The sequence below is a fragment of the Haematobia irritans genome, chromosome 2 (assembly GCF_050003625.1).
Source record: "Haematobia irritans isolate KBUSLIRL chromosome 2, ASM5000362v1, whole genome shotgun sequence".
NCBI classification, from domain to species: domain Eukaryota; kingdom Metazoa; phylum Arthropoda; class Insecta; order Diptera; family Muscidae; genus Haematobia; species Haematobia irritans.
Window position 1 is genome coordinate 89,914,281 of NC_134398.1, and position 14,524 is coordinate 89,928,804.

Below are 14,524 nucleotides of genomic sequence, written 5' to 3' on the forward strand. Positions count from 1 at the left end.
TTATTGTTCATAATGTACATAAATGATTTGTTTAGTTGTATTAGTTCCAGGAATTGCTTAACCTTTGCGTTTGCTGATGATGTCCAGATTTTGTTCAAGGGTGACCCAGTCTTTGTGGATGTTTTACAAAGCATCATTGACTTTGCAGTAAATGTTTTAGTTACCTGGTTGGGGAAAAATAAGCTTTCTATTAATGTCAACAAGACAAAGGCAATGTTCTTTGGTAAGATACCGTCCGATGCTATTAATGTTTCCATTTATAGTGTACCTATAGATGTTGTAAGCAAAATTAAGTGTCTTGGGGTTTTACTTGATGGTGAACTGAGTTTTGAGGCGCATGTAAACTCGTTAATTTCAAGTGTCAACTTTACTTTGAGGAAGTTGTACAATTTGGATTTTTGTTTGCCACGCAGTATAAAGACCTGTGTGGTACATGCCATTGTAATGCCTAGATTTTTGTATGGTCTTGAAGTGTTTTCCGGAAGTCGTGGTTATGTTATTCGTAAGTTACGTCTTCTATTTCATCGTGTTTTGCGTTATGTGTTTGATGTTAAGTGGTATCAGCATATATCGCATTATGTTCTTGATTTTCTGGGTTGTACTTTTGAAGAGTATATTTGTATGAGAAGTTTGTTGTTGTTTTATAAGGTCACTAAATCTGGTTCACCAAGATTTTTAGCAGATTCATTTACCTTCTCCAAATCGTCGAGGAATCCGCAGATTATGATTCCGAAACTAACATCTGTATTAGAAAGATCATTCCAAGTGAGAATCGCCCGTACATACAACCGCCTACCCCTCTTTTTGAAACTATTTAATTGCAACTCGAAAACATATAAAAGTAAACTCCAAGAATACCTTATTCTTAATGATTTGTAATTGATATCTCATGTTTTTTTTTAGTAGTTGTTATCTGGGATTAATAATAAATAAAATCAATTCATTTCATTACATCGGTAAAAGTATTAGTACAAATATAATTAAATTCATTATCTTCAAAAGTAATTGCCATAATTCTTTAATGTACACAATTGTTATTTATGCCCAATAATTTTTTAAATAAATTTTAAAATTTTTAGTTTTAGTTTATTAATGATTTAATTGTTTTTTTTTCAATTTTTTATTAGTTTAATAATTTAGTGTCATGTAATCAAAATGTTTGTTTGTATTTTTATTATCATTGTTATTATTTTTACTTTTAGAAACTTAGTAGTTTACATTAACGGTCTCATTAAATTTTTTTTTTTTTTTAACTTAAAATTGATTTGTCAGTAGGATATAGAGATACGTTATAGATATCATATTTATTTAATTTTTAATTATTATTATTATTAGTGTTTAAGAAATATTTGAAGTTTAACCAATAATATATTTTGTAACGAATAGGGCCTCTATGAGGCTATGTTACTAATAAAGTTGAAATAAATAAAAAAAATAAAAAGAAATCATATCCGATAATCCAGACCATGCCAATACACAGCGATTCTATCACAAGATTCCTAGAACGCACAGAGGATAATTTCTTGAATTATTTGTACACTTGTTTATACTCTACATAACTTACATTACCCATATCCTTATATTATTATTATGGCCAGTTTCTCATCCTCCGATTAATTTTAACCGGAGGATAGACCTCCGGTTAGTAAAATTTTTGTATGGGATCAGCTGTTTTATCGACACGATAAATAATAAAACAACATTGAGAAACTGGCCCTTACTATATTTTGTTATAACATATTTATTACATTTATATATAATAGTCCATAACTCACCAGAATTCGCACAAAATATACCTGATCTATTTTTCTTAGCAAGCCATTTACACTTGCATTCGAAACTGTTATTTTTTATCCAATAAGAAACGTCCAACATATCAAAGCTTCATCTGAGCATCCGTTTTATACTTATCCAACATAAATACCACTGTGATATCATTCTATATTATTAAAAGATATTTTATACAATGTTAGTCATTATTTTAACAGTCCAATTATTAACTCGTTTTAAGTGTTTTTGTTATTTATTTATTATCGGTAATCCCTCTTCAATCGATATTTTCTTTATACGTATATTAGAATAACACAATAATAGTTCTAAGTATTAAAAATATACATTCGCTCCTTACTCATTGTATCACAAACAAGAAGAAGATTCAATAAAAAAAATACTTACTTAAGGTTTCCGCAGGGAAATCCCGTACAAAACCAAAAATGCGAAAAACTACCGAAATATTTTTTCATTTGTGGTACTTTGTTTTTTTTTTAAGTTGAAAAACTGACGTAAAGCGCACAGCAAAGACCAATTAAAGTATAGACATCTCAAGTGAATTCACAGCGCTGTAGTTTGTCTGCAAACCGTAAAGGGCACTTTTACGTCTGCAATTGAGTGATTTTTTAATTTGGCTTTAATTTGTTTTCTTGATGAAACACCAAAAGCATACACTATTTTTTATGAAAAATGAACTAAACCATAGTAAGAATGACCATGATTTGGCGCCAAAGATTTTTTTCATCTAGATAAGTTCATGATTTTCTTATAAATTAGTTCATGTATTGCATCGTATTTTAGTTCATTATTACTATGCTGTGGGAAGAATATACTTAAACTTATTCAAAATATTCCTGCTATCCGGAAAAATGAACAATTTTTTGCGAAACCTGTATTAAGAAATTGGTTTGAAATAAACTGTTTGTCAAAACTATGGCTTATGATATACAATAAAGAAAATATTTTTATTCGTACGTTGGATGCAGTTACTTGTCGGTAGTTAATAATTGCTTCTTCGTAAGAGTTATATTCTATGTTATTAGGACTAAACTAATTAATTTAAATTTCCATGTTTTCTATCCAAATGAAGGATATATGTGGCACAAGTTGCTATATTCATTGAATTGTTGTCCAATTTCATCGATTTTGGCTAACTTTTGTTGGGCGGATTTGTCTTATAAGCATCTGAAATTGCAAAGTTATACAAAATATAAGAAAAATATTATCAAATTCTATCGTACATATTGATTTTTAACTTACGGTTTTCAAGAGTATTTCCTAGAGCCAATAAGGATATCAGCTTAGTTAGCATTAAACCGTAATGACCATATGCAAAAACAATTTTTTGACAGTTTATCGAAGGAATTTATATGTTAAAAGTTGGCTTGAAGTTTTCTTTAACGTTTTTGTATGTGGACGTAAGAATATTCCAAAAAATTACAACTACAAGGCCTGTCTACCTGCAGGTGAAAATAATTATTTTTAATAAATTGCAATTTTGGTTTTATTAAAAACGGACAAAATACCGTTTATAGAAAAACTTACCACATTGAAAAATCCATCCAGTAGGTACATTATTGGAATCACATACATGGACTAATGGGACGTTATTGAAATTATTCTCAGAATATATCTGAAATAAAAAATATTATAAAATTAGACATAATTTCCACTTGTCAGTATAGCATTTAGTATTTAAGGTGGATATTAAGTTCGAGTTTAGCGGCTAAAATCGCAATTTTCATGATAAGTTTTCTTTAATAATCCATTATAAAAAAATTATCTTTATAAAAAGCTTGTTTTGGGCTATTCTCCATCAAGTAATATTTAAATTTGTATCGAAGACGTATAATGTTATACTTTTCTTAGTGATTTATTTTTAATTTTAGCGGCTAAACTCGAAGTTAGTAGTCACCTGTAGGAATTGCTGTAACATAAAAAATATAGATTCAAAAAACTGGTTGCATCTCAAACCTGTGATCTAGATGTAGAATAAATATAGATCATCCTATTACCACTCATGTTGAATATTTTTTATGTAAATCAATTAAAAATCCTCACTAATTTTAAACTATTTACAGAAATATACAGTTCCTTAATCTGTAATTTGTTTTTATCAATAAAAAGCGTTTTTGATTTCTCTAACATCACATTATTCACTTCTCAGTTTCTAAAATGTTTCGAAATCAATGTATTTTCATTAATAAACACCAATACCGCACGTACAATTTTGCAAAATTAAATCCACGTGTACACTTCATAAATACATCAACAGAACTGAATGCAGCAATAAAACTCAAAGACACAAATAGTCATAAAGGATGCATACCTGCCATAAAGAAAAACAAATCCACACACACACGATCCATTTCTGATCTCGCTATTGCAAGAAAACAACTCTCACCACAAAAGATACCAACAACACACAAGGAACATTCCATTGTCTCTTTTTTTCGGATTTAGATTCCACGTTGGTGGGGTTGGTCGAATACCTAGTATTCATATACCAGTACCTAGTATTCATATACCATTGTCTCTAGAATCAAAACAACCAACAACAGTATAAATGACGCAATAACAAACACAAACAATCATACGAGATAACACAAAATGTCTCTAAAAACTCCCTCACATGATGCAATGATTTCATTACTCTCTTCTCACTTCATTTTCCAGTAGCACGTTTATTGATTAGTTGGAATTCTATCTATAAGTTAAGGTAAAATATATACCAAATTTATGAGGAATCTATAAAAAATGATATGCACCCGTCAAGGATTATATTAACTACTGTTTATTCTACTTTATCTTAAATTTTCAATGTGAGGAAAAACACTCCAACATATAATAAAAAGGGAAATAATCTGTAGGTAGCCATCATACGAATCGGTAATGTCGTTAAGTTAATTTTTACTACAAAAATTTTTTTCCATACAAAATTTTTTCTTAGTAAATTGTCCACATTTCGTAGTAAGATTTTTATATTGCCCATGTATTTTTATAATAGAATCAGCGATGCATTAACTACTGTGTTGGAAATTTATTTAAGGAAAAATCCTTCCCATGTCGTAGTTAGTGAACTAAAAAACATTTACTGAATTTTTGTAAGTTTTCCTTTAGCTAAGTTAATTTTCGTTGTGGTTACGAAAAATTAATTATATTATAGTAAATTTGTTGAACTATGTGAAAGTTAAAATGGTCCTTAAATTTACAAGACACTTTATTTTCTGTGTAGATATTCATAAAATATTGTTTTAATTATGTTAGGATAGCTCCTAAGTTGACATTTTTAGTTGTTTTAGCCAAAATAAAACATGTTTTAGAGTAATCGAGCTTCAAAAATAGCAGGAAATGTTTGCTATTTCAGCAAACAGTGACTGCTGTCCCTTTTTCAGCAGACTTTCTGCTGTTTTAGCAGACTTTTCTGCTGTCCCTACTAACAAATTTCTTTGGGTATACGGTAGCAACGAATGGAATCACAAAAATAAATTGCTGTGTTCCAAAAATAAAATGCAGCATTATAAAATTAGTTTTTTTTTTCAGAACAAAGTTATATCCAAAATAAATGGTAAATGTTTATACCGCATAAACAACTAATTTTTATTTAAATAGCAAAATAATTTTCTTGTATTCATCATAATTCCAAAATGATTGCGATGGGCTGGAATGAAATGATTTATTTGGCGTTTGGGAACAATATCACCAATTCAATCATTTCTCGTTAAATCTCATTCAGCGGATCCGATATAGAATTTTTTATATATAAGTTGGATCTTTCATTGTTAGTCGAAATTTAACCATTTTTCTTATTCAATTCTAACCAACCCAAATGTTTAATCCAAAATTATTTATTGTAATTTGTATGCCCTGGAAGCAAACTACATTTTCTAAATTCACTGTTCTCATTGGGTATGATTTGAACTTTCAATTGTCCTTCAATGCAATGGACTAGCGATGCAACTAGTATGTCACAATGTGATTTTTCAATAGTTGGAGTATAATCGCTTGAATTTTATTCATGCACACATTGGGCAGTGGTGCAATTTCTTGTTCAGCCCAACTTTTGTTATGTTCTCTTTTAAAATGTATGGTACAATATCTCGTTATTGTCGGCATTAATTATGCATATATATTGCATTTTATCGATTCAAAACACCGGTTGAATTTTAAAACGTGCCTGTAATAGTTATCGGAACTTATACATTGGGAGAGTATAACAAGAAACCTCCTTCAGTAAACCAGCCACTTTGCAACTCAATGTTTTAATTTCAGTCAACGAAGAGTACCTGGTATAGCACACTAACATCCCATTATCTTGCGAAATATAAGTCGGGAACAGTGACTTTGGCTTAGGAACTACCCTTGGCAAACAAAAACAACAAGTTTCACTTTGACTTGAGCTATTGTATGGTGTACGCGTTTTAACTGGTCACCGCATGATGTTATTCCCCCGATGTAACAACATTGGCAAAAGAAATGGCGTTATTATCCTTTGTGGGAACCGTGGTGGTGACCACTGGAATTGAAATTGCTAGTGAGGCGGCAACAGCATGGGCGTAAATACACTCTTGTCCACTGGTATTGCAATGCGATTGAGTAGATATTGTGGACACCAACGAATTAAGTTTGTTGCTGAATGAGCCCATTGCTGCGCATGATGTAAACGTTTGTATAACACCGGAATTATATGTTTGTTAGATGGGCGTTATAATTGATATCGTTGAAATTGGTATCCATTTGGAAAAGCTGAAGAAGATAATGTATCACATGTTGTAAAAGCTGTTGCAGAATGTGGTAAGACACCATGAGTAGAGCGGCATGGGGTTTATTCTTAACAATTATTAGTGTCCAGTTCTGTGTGAGATTTGGTTGCAAAACAATCTAAAAACTGGTAGAAAAAAACTTCAAAAAAATTATTATGAATGCGTGTGTGTAAACAATCTAATCAGCTGCTGCGTATATATATGTAATCATTTCGTGACGTTTGGCGATGTTGTCAATTAAATTTCGGAGAAATAAACGCGGAATAATTCCAAAATGGCTGTTTTCTTCCTTCGAAATCTACTGTCAACACTCTCATTTTTCAACGCGAAAGAATGGTTAAGTGAAGTTTTTTTTCGTGCCAACAAACATAGTACCCACCCTAAGACGCGAAAAAAACTTTTGAAAATTTTTATTAGTTATCGTTTTGAAAAAATGTTCGAAAGCTTTTTTTGCACATTTCCCAGACGTTGAATCGAATACAACCAAAGGTTATATACTAGCAGTGGAAAGCATACAGGTCTTCAAAAATAATCGCTTCACCATAAATATACTCAAAAAGCGCGAGCGTGATGCTCTCATTTCTACTTATAGATTTTGTCCTCTCTTATAAATTAGTTATGTATTCTCGGCCATTTTCATTTCATTTCATTTTATTGAGTACCTACACAACAAAATTAAAATCTTATAATTACAGTGCAGGATTATAAATGTTAAAACATCTCCGATTAATAATAAGTACAATAATTAAATTTAAAGATAAAAAGAAAATAAATTAAAATTAAAATAAATAAAAATTGTATTAATAATAGAAAAAAAAATATATATATATATAGAAATTACTTTTAATATTCAATTGCATTGTATTATTGATGATTGAAATTGAAATTGTGATACTATATTATATCAACAAGCAAATTTTTAATGATAAATATTCTAATTTTGAAATACATTTTGAATACTCTTCTTAACCCTCTAATGCCCCAATTTTTTTGCCAGCTGATTACATTTTCAATGTTAACGGCACAAAAGCAAGAGAACTAAGCAAGAAAAATTTATACAGTAAAATTCAGCATATGCTGAATAGTTTCAAATAAGTTTTCTTTTTATTTTGCCCATTTTTGTTGTCTTAAGGTGTGTTTTACTAAAAGCTTCCCTATTAAATGAAGCCCGCCTTTAGGCATTAGAGGGTTAAAAGATGATGCGTTGCTGATACATTGTATATCGGGTGGTAGAGTGTTCCAGAGACGTATTGTGCCAATAAAGAACTGCCATTCGGATACAAGACTTGTCCTTATAAAGGGTAATGGCAATGAAAAAGTATCTCTGGTGTAAACCGTCTGTAACCGATTTTTAAGATAGGAAGTTATGAGAGAGGTAGCAGTAGGTGAGAAATTGAAAAATCTTTGAAGTTTTAGACATAACATTTTGTGATCAACAGTATCGAAAGCCTTTGAGTGATCTAAGAGTACAAGAAAACTAACATGGTTCTCATCAATATTTCTCCTAATTGACTCCGATACTTCGATCAGTGCACTCAAACAACTATGATCTCTGCGGAAACCAGACTGCCTTTCAGATAACAAGTTACCGCGAAGAAGATAATCATATATCTGCTTATGTAAAATCTTTTCGAACACTTTAGAAACATAACACAAAATAGCAATGGGTCGTGACTCTGAATTAGATTTCGGTATCGGAATAATCTTTGCATGCTTCCATATCGTGGGATAAGTACTGGAGGGCAGAATTGTGTTAAATAAGTAGGTGAAAAGAGGTATAAGTTGAGGGAGCAGTATTCGTATAAACCTGGGGTCCATTTCATCCAGGCCAATAACATTCGACTTAACCATGAAAAAAACTCTCTATGACCTCATCTTCGGTAACGCACCTGAACTCGAATTCGTTCCTCTCAGATAAGTTTCCTCCTATGCCGTCATCCGTGTCATAGAAGGATGTGTCCGTCGGAGGTGCAGGGATATTAGTAAACATCTCGTTCAAGTCATTTGGATCACCTTGATAACCGCCAGATGACCTAGACTTCCCAACGCCAATATCATGTATAATTCTCCATTTTTCCCTGGAATCTACAGCAGAATTGAAACGCACAGAGTAATACTCAGTCTTCGCCGCATTGATATTTCTGTTCGCTATTCTCCGCGCCGATCGATACTCCTCTAGAAGATGTGGTAATCTAAAGCGCTTCCATCGTGAGTATGCAATATCCCTTTCCCTAATAGCAGTCTTAATCGTGTCGTTAAACCATGGTTTAGTACCTGATTTCACTTTGATCCTCTTAATAGGCCCAGTTGCGTTATATAGATCACATATAGCATTTCGCAAAAAATCGAATTGCTGGTCAACAGATATGAGTCCATACATGTCATGCCAATCTATTTGTCCAAACATATCCTGCAGTCCAATATTATTCATATTACGAAAATCACGGTACGTGTATTCGATCTGATCCTTCTGTAATTCAAGATTATAAGACAGGAATATAAGGTCGTGTTTCGAGAAACAAGGAGCCGAAATCTGGTCGTACAGGAGGACGTCAGACAAATTATTTACAGAGAACAAGTCCAGAAGAGTATTAGAAGAGGAAGAAAATTGTGTCGGATTCGTATTATTAGGTGTATATAAACCAATAGCCAACATATTATCTGTTAATGTGGAATTGGTAATGTGGAATTGAAACTGATCCATACTTATTGTATTATTGGGTCGATAACAACATCCAACTAAAATCTTCCTTGAAGTACACACAAAAAAAATTTTTCTGGTTCAATCACGAAATTAATTGATCCAATTAATTTTTTAATTGAAATGTCTTCAATCACAGAAATGATAGTATCAATTAAAAAAATAATTGAAGGTCAATTAAAAAATTAATTGATCCAATTAAAAAATTAATTGATACTATTAATTTTTGTGATTGATTTTTGTTTCAATTAAAAAATTTGTTGATTCAATTAAATTTTTAATTGAATATTTTTTAAAACTCAATTATAATTTTAATTGGAAAAATTTTCGTGAAAATTTTTTCTGTGTAGACACAAGTTCAACAAATACATACTCTATTCTCTCATCGCGGGTAGATTTCGTACGAAACTTTGCCTTCAAGGTATTCCTCACAAATATTGCGACCCCTCCTCCACGGCTTTCCCTATCATATCTGAACACGGAATATCCCATTAAATTTATCAATCCATTGGGAATGGATGAGCTTAACCAGGTCTCTGAGACGCATATAATGTCAGTACCCGTATCTACCCCTCTCTCCCAAATGTCTAAAGCCAATAGATGCAGCATGACATTAACGGTATCTGTTCCTGTCTTACTAGCATATCCAGTGTGCGGTTTAAGTTGAAATGGGGCCAAATTTGCTTGGTGTCGTTACAACCCCTGCAATTCTCCCATAGAACATTTGCCATCATAACAGCCTTCTCACGCAGTATGAGCTTGCAGCAGGTAGCCAGGGGCATACCAACAGATTCTAGTTCCCCTGGAATATGTTATGTAAGGTAGTCCCTAGCCTTGCCAACTCATCCGCTTCGCAGTTCCCCGGTAGGTTTCTATGGCCAGGCACCCATATTAGGTGAATATTGTGCTGCTCAGCCATCTCATTTAGAGATTTGTGGCAGTCGATGGCCGTTTTCGAGTTAAGGAACAAACAGTCCAAGGATTTTATTGCAGGTTGACTGTCTGAGTATATATTAATGCCAACATTTTTTGGAACATTACTTCTCAGCCAATTCGCCACCTCTCATATTGCTAATACTTCAGCCTGAAAAACACTACAGTGATTAGGTAATCTTTTCGTTATTCGAAGTTCCAGATATTTAGAATATACTCCGAAACCCACTTGTTCATCCAATTAGAGTTTCAAACCTTTTGTCGAAAAGTGGTCTCGCCAAAGTATAATCCACTACGTTAGGCACATGTGGCATTATTTTGAGGACCGAACTGTGACCGTAACTTTTTCCGACCACAGCGATAGCTCGCGCAACCACACAGCCGTTGTTGCAGCTGACTGTTTGGCCAAAATGTCTAAAGGCAATAGATGCAGCATGACATTAAGGGAATCTGTTCCTGTCTTACTGAATGCCACGCCATACGCTGAACTTTATCTAAACCTGTCGGTTGCTGATGTGCCGGCCGCCAAACTACAACACCATATAGCATTATAGGTCTAACCAGTGCCGTGTATAGCCAATGCACAATTTTCGGTTTTAGTCCCCACTTTTTTTCCTATTGCCTTTTGCACGAGTACAAACCTACCGTGGCTTTTCTCGCTCTTTCTTCATTATTAAGCATAAAGTTCAGCTTCCTGTCCAGAAAAACGCCAAGGTATTTTGCACACTACCAAAGGGAATTTCAATACCCCCTAACGATATCGGCTAAACCGTGGGAGTTTTGCGATCTTTGCAGGATTTACTCCAAGACCATTCTCTTTCGCCCATTTCTCAGTCATCCGGAGGGCTCTCTGTATAACATCTCTGATCGTGGATGGGAATTTTCCCCTGACTGCTAGAGCCACATCGTCTGCGTATGCCACCACTTTTATCCTTTCTTTTTCTAGGGGAACCAGAAGATTGTTTATAGCAACAATCCAAAGAAGAGGTGATAGAACTCCTCCTTGGGGAGTGCCTCTGTTCACATACCTTTGTATGTTTGCTTGTCCTAGTGTGGCCGAAATACGTCTCCTCATTAGCAGTTCGTCTAGCAGCCTAAGTATACCCGGATCAACATTCAGAGTTTCCAATCCATTTAATATAGAGCTCGGATGGACGTTATTGAATGCTCCCTCGATGTTTAGAAACGCCACAATTGTGTATTCATTGACAGATAGTGAGGTTAGGTTATGTGGCAGCCCGATGTATCAGGCTCACTTAGACTATTCAGTCCATTGTGATACCACATTAGTGAGCTTTCAATAAAGCTGACTAGTTCATGCAAAGCGGTCTCAGTAGACCTGCCCTTCGAGTATGCATGCTGTCGTTTCGAGAGCAAACTTGAATCGACGCTAGTTCTAAGGTAAATGTCTATCATCATCTCCAGAGTCTAAAGTAGCTGATTGGTCGGAAATCCTTCGCACTCGAGTGCGAGGCTTTTCCCGCTTTAGGTATGAAAACTACTTTTGTTTCCCTCCACTTTTCTGGAATATATGCTAAGTTTATACATCCTTTATACCACCGTCAACCAGGGGATAATTCTTTCAGTCACTGCTTGTGACTCCGCCGGAGTAATTCCATCAGGTCCGGGGGATTTGAATGGCTCAAAGCTATTTAACGCCCTTTTTATTCTAGCTTCCGATACAATTTCCTCGATAGGAAATGACCTCTGAGCCACAGTGACATCGCCAGAACATGGTTCAACCGTGTGATTTCCAGGAAAACCTGGAGCAGAGTTAGTGGATGCTAGTACCTTCCGTAGTCTGGAAGCCTCGGACGTATTCTCAATACTGCTGCAGTACACATTCCTAGAGTTATGCTGAGCCATTCTCAGTTCTCGCTTGTATCCTCTCAGATTCTTCTTGTAAGCGTCCCAATCCTCAGGAGCTCTAGTGGACTATGCTTTGTTAAAGAGCTTCCTGCAGGATTTTCTCATATTACTTAACTCCGTAGACCACCATGGTGGTCGATTTTTTCCCTTGGCTTCCCTCTAGGGCATGCAGCTTTCAGTGAGATGTTGAAGGCCTTAGTAATACGCTCCACTGCGTGTTCGATATCTTCCACAGTGCTCTCCTTCGGCTTCGCAAGATTTTTCATCTTCAGACTCTTCATCTTCTTGTCCGTTTCGGAATCCATTGGCTGATCGCTTTTGTATACCTTAATATGGATATCATGAAAGCCATAACATACACGGCCTTGGGTCTGGGCTAGATGTGGCATCGACCCAATGGTCAATATAAACACCGCATGTCGTCTTGGTCCATCCACCTCATCCAAACGACCAACCTTCCAATCGGCGGTTGGAAGATTTGGGTTACATTCCTTTAGTCTGTTTAGTATTGACTCAGGATCAGGAGGGTTTGCAGGTATACATGCATGTGCTCTAGGTTTAGCCGATGTCTTTTTTATCGACTAACTCCAAAGCCGCTCCTTCCCAAACTTCACCAATTAACATTAAAGCAGCTTTAAAGCAGCCCATAGACCTCTGGTCCGCAAATGCTATCGTCCTTGATACCATCCAGCACCTTGCCGTCGAGGATTTGGTCCGGGAAACTTTTTTGAGTCTCTGAGTAGATACCAGACATCGCGTTCTCAATTTCCCCCATTTTTGCTTTGGAACCATACCGTCCAATGCTCCTTTATTAATAATAGCCATCACAAGGCTGTATTTTGCAACTGAGGCAAACGATATTTGATCCCGTTTAGAGGATGGCAGTTCATCCGGTGATAGCTCCCTTTCCGTTTGCAGGAAAAAATGTCCCATTGTTCCGCATGAGGAAGGCTGTGAAATAGATTCGCTTGATACTGACGTTCAACAAACGGATGTGAGTATACAAGGTTTTCCTATTTTCTGCATAAAGGTAATTACTGTTTCTACAATGAAATAATCCGCTATTAAAAACACGTCCGTTCAGTTCGACGGTTGAATAACATTATCAACAATGTGATGTATTGATATTGTTTCGTCGTAAACACTTTAATCCCGATTTATTAACTACCCTTCCAACATTTTTTGAATTTGACGGCACTACTGAGAATCCCCACCACGTCGAAAACAATCGTACACGACATCAAAAACTGGTCGGAAAAGCGCCGTCATTATTGAGAAGTTGTACCACGCCAAGTTACTACAAAAAAGTTTCTCATAAGTGCAATTATTAGGTGTCTTTTTAGATTAGTTTAGAACGACGCCAATAAGAGCCCCTGCAAACTATCAGAAAAGTGCATTTAAGGTACTTGTAAAAGAATCATTGTGGTCAAGTAAAATACGATTGTGTAGATGTTTATTAATTTGATTAAACATTTATAAATAAAAAATATAAATATAACATCTTTCCGTTTATCCCATCACATTTAACATAACTTTTTTCATTAATAAAAGAATCATGTTGATTTACACGTTGCTGATAGACGCTGCAACATGTAACTGTTGCAGCGTCTATCAGCCGTTTTTTATCCTCGATGGAGGCAGCGTGTATGGAAAAATATCTGAAAAAACAATCACTTAATTCCATTTGGAAAAGTGAAAATTGTTCACCATATACCTTTCACAATTTAATAGTAATAATTATGTTTTCAGAACTTATTTTCGTTTTTATTTAAATAAATTATAATAAGCTAGTTGCGCTTGGCATTTCACAAAATATAAAACGGCTCTTCTAACAATAGTGTTGGCAAAATACTTTAAGGACTACTTTAAAGACTAAAAGAAAACAGATTACTCGTTTATCCAGGACATCTCCAAAAATATGCAACACTGTCAACAGCTGTTTAAAAACAATCACAGAAAAGATGTGAAATCTTGCATTTTTAATGTATGAAATGCTACAATTAGTAATAAATATTTAATGCTTCGATTATTTATGACACTGTATCACTTTGAATTTCATGTTTTTCGATAAAATAGTCACAATAAATTGCTATTGTGAATCGAAGAAGCGTCACTTTATCCAAATACAATCTGGCAACACCGGCGCGACTTGCACTGATTAGATGTTCTGGATAGAACACCAGTGCAACGATGTTCTGGATAGCCCATACAAATGTTGCATCCAGTGCAAAAAGAAAACAGCCCTAATGTATCGATACCCTCACTAACGCAACATGCTGCTTGAAAGCTACCTTACTTAACACACAATATGCAAATTACGTTATTGTAGTCGAATATGTCAAATTTGTCAAATTATCAACCAACACAAACAAACAAATCGAAGCAAAGCGGTAAATACAAACTAAACAGCGGCAAAATTAATAAAAAATAAGAATGCTTCAGCCTCTTAAAAATTTACAACAGCCGGAAGGATTTATGTTCTGGTGCA

General features: G+C 34.5%; 1 long non-coding RNA gene across 2 annotated transcripts; it reads right to left on the reverse strand.

The window, feature by feature from the left end:
* Positions 1-2,708: 2,708 nt before the first annotated feature.
* On the reverse strand, positions 2,709-4,445 carry LOC142223216 (uncharacterized). Of its 2 annotated transcripts, none has more exons than XR_012718631.1 (4): positions 4,100-4,445; positions 3,316-3,403; positions 3,031-3,230; positions 2,709-2,955 (listed from the first exon to the last, which is right to left on the reverse strand). It is a non-coding gene; the product is annotated as an uncharacterized LOC142223216 (long non-coding RNA). The 2 variants fall into 2 exon arrangements; XR_012718632.1 differs by lacking the exon at positions 4,100-4,445 and adding an exon at positions 3,745-4,069.
* Between the last annotated feature and the right edge of the window lie 10,079 nt (positions 4,446-14,524).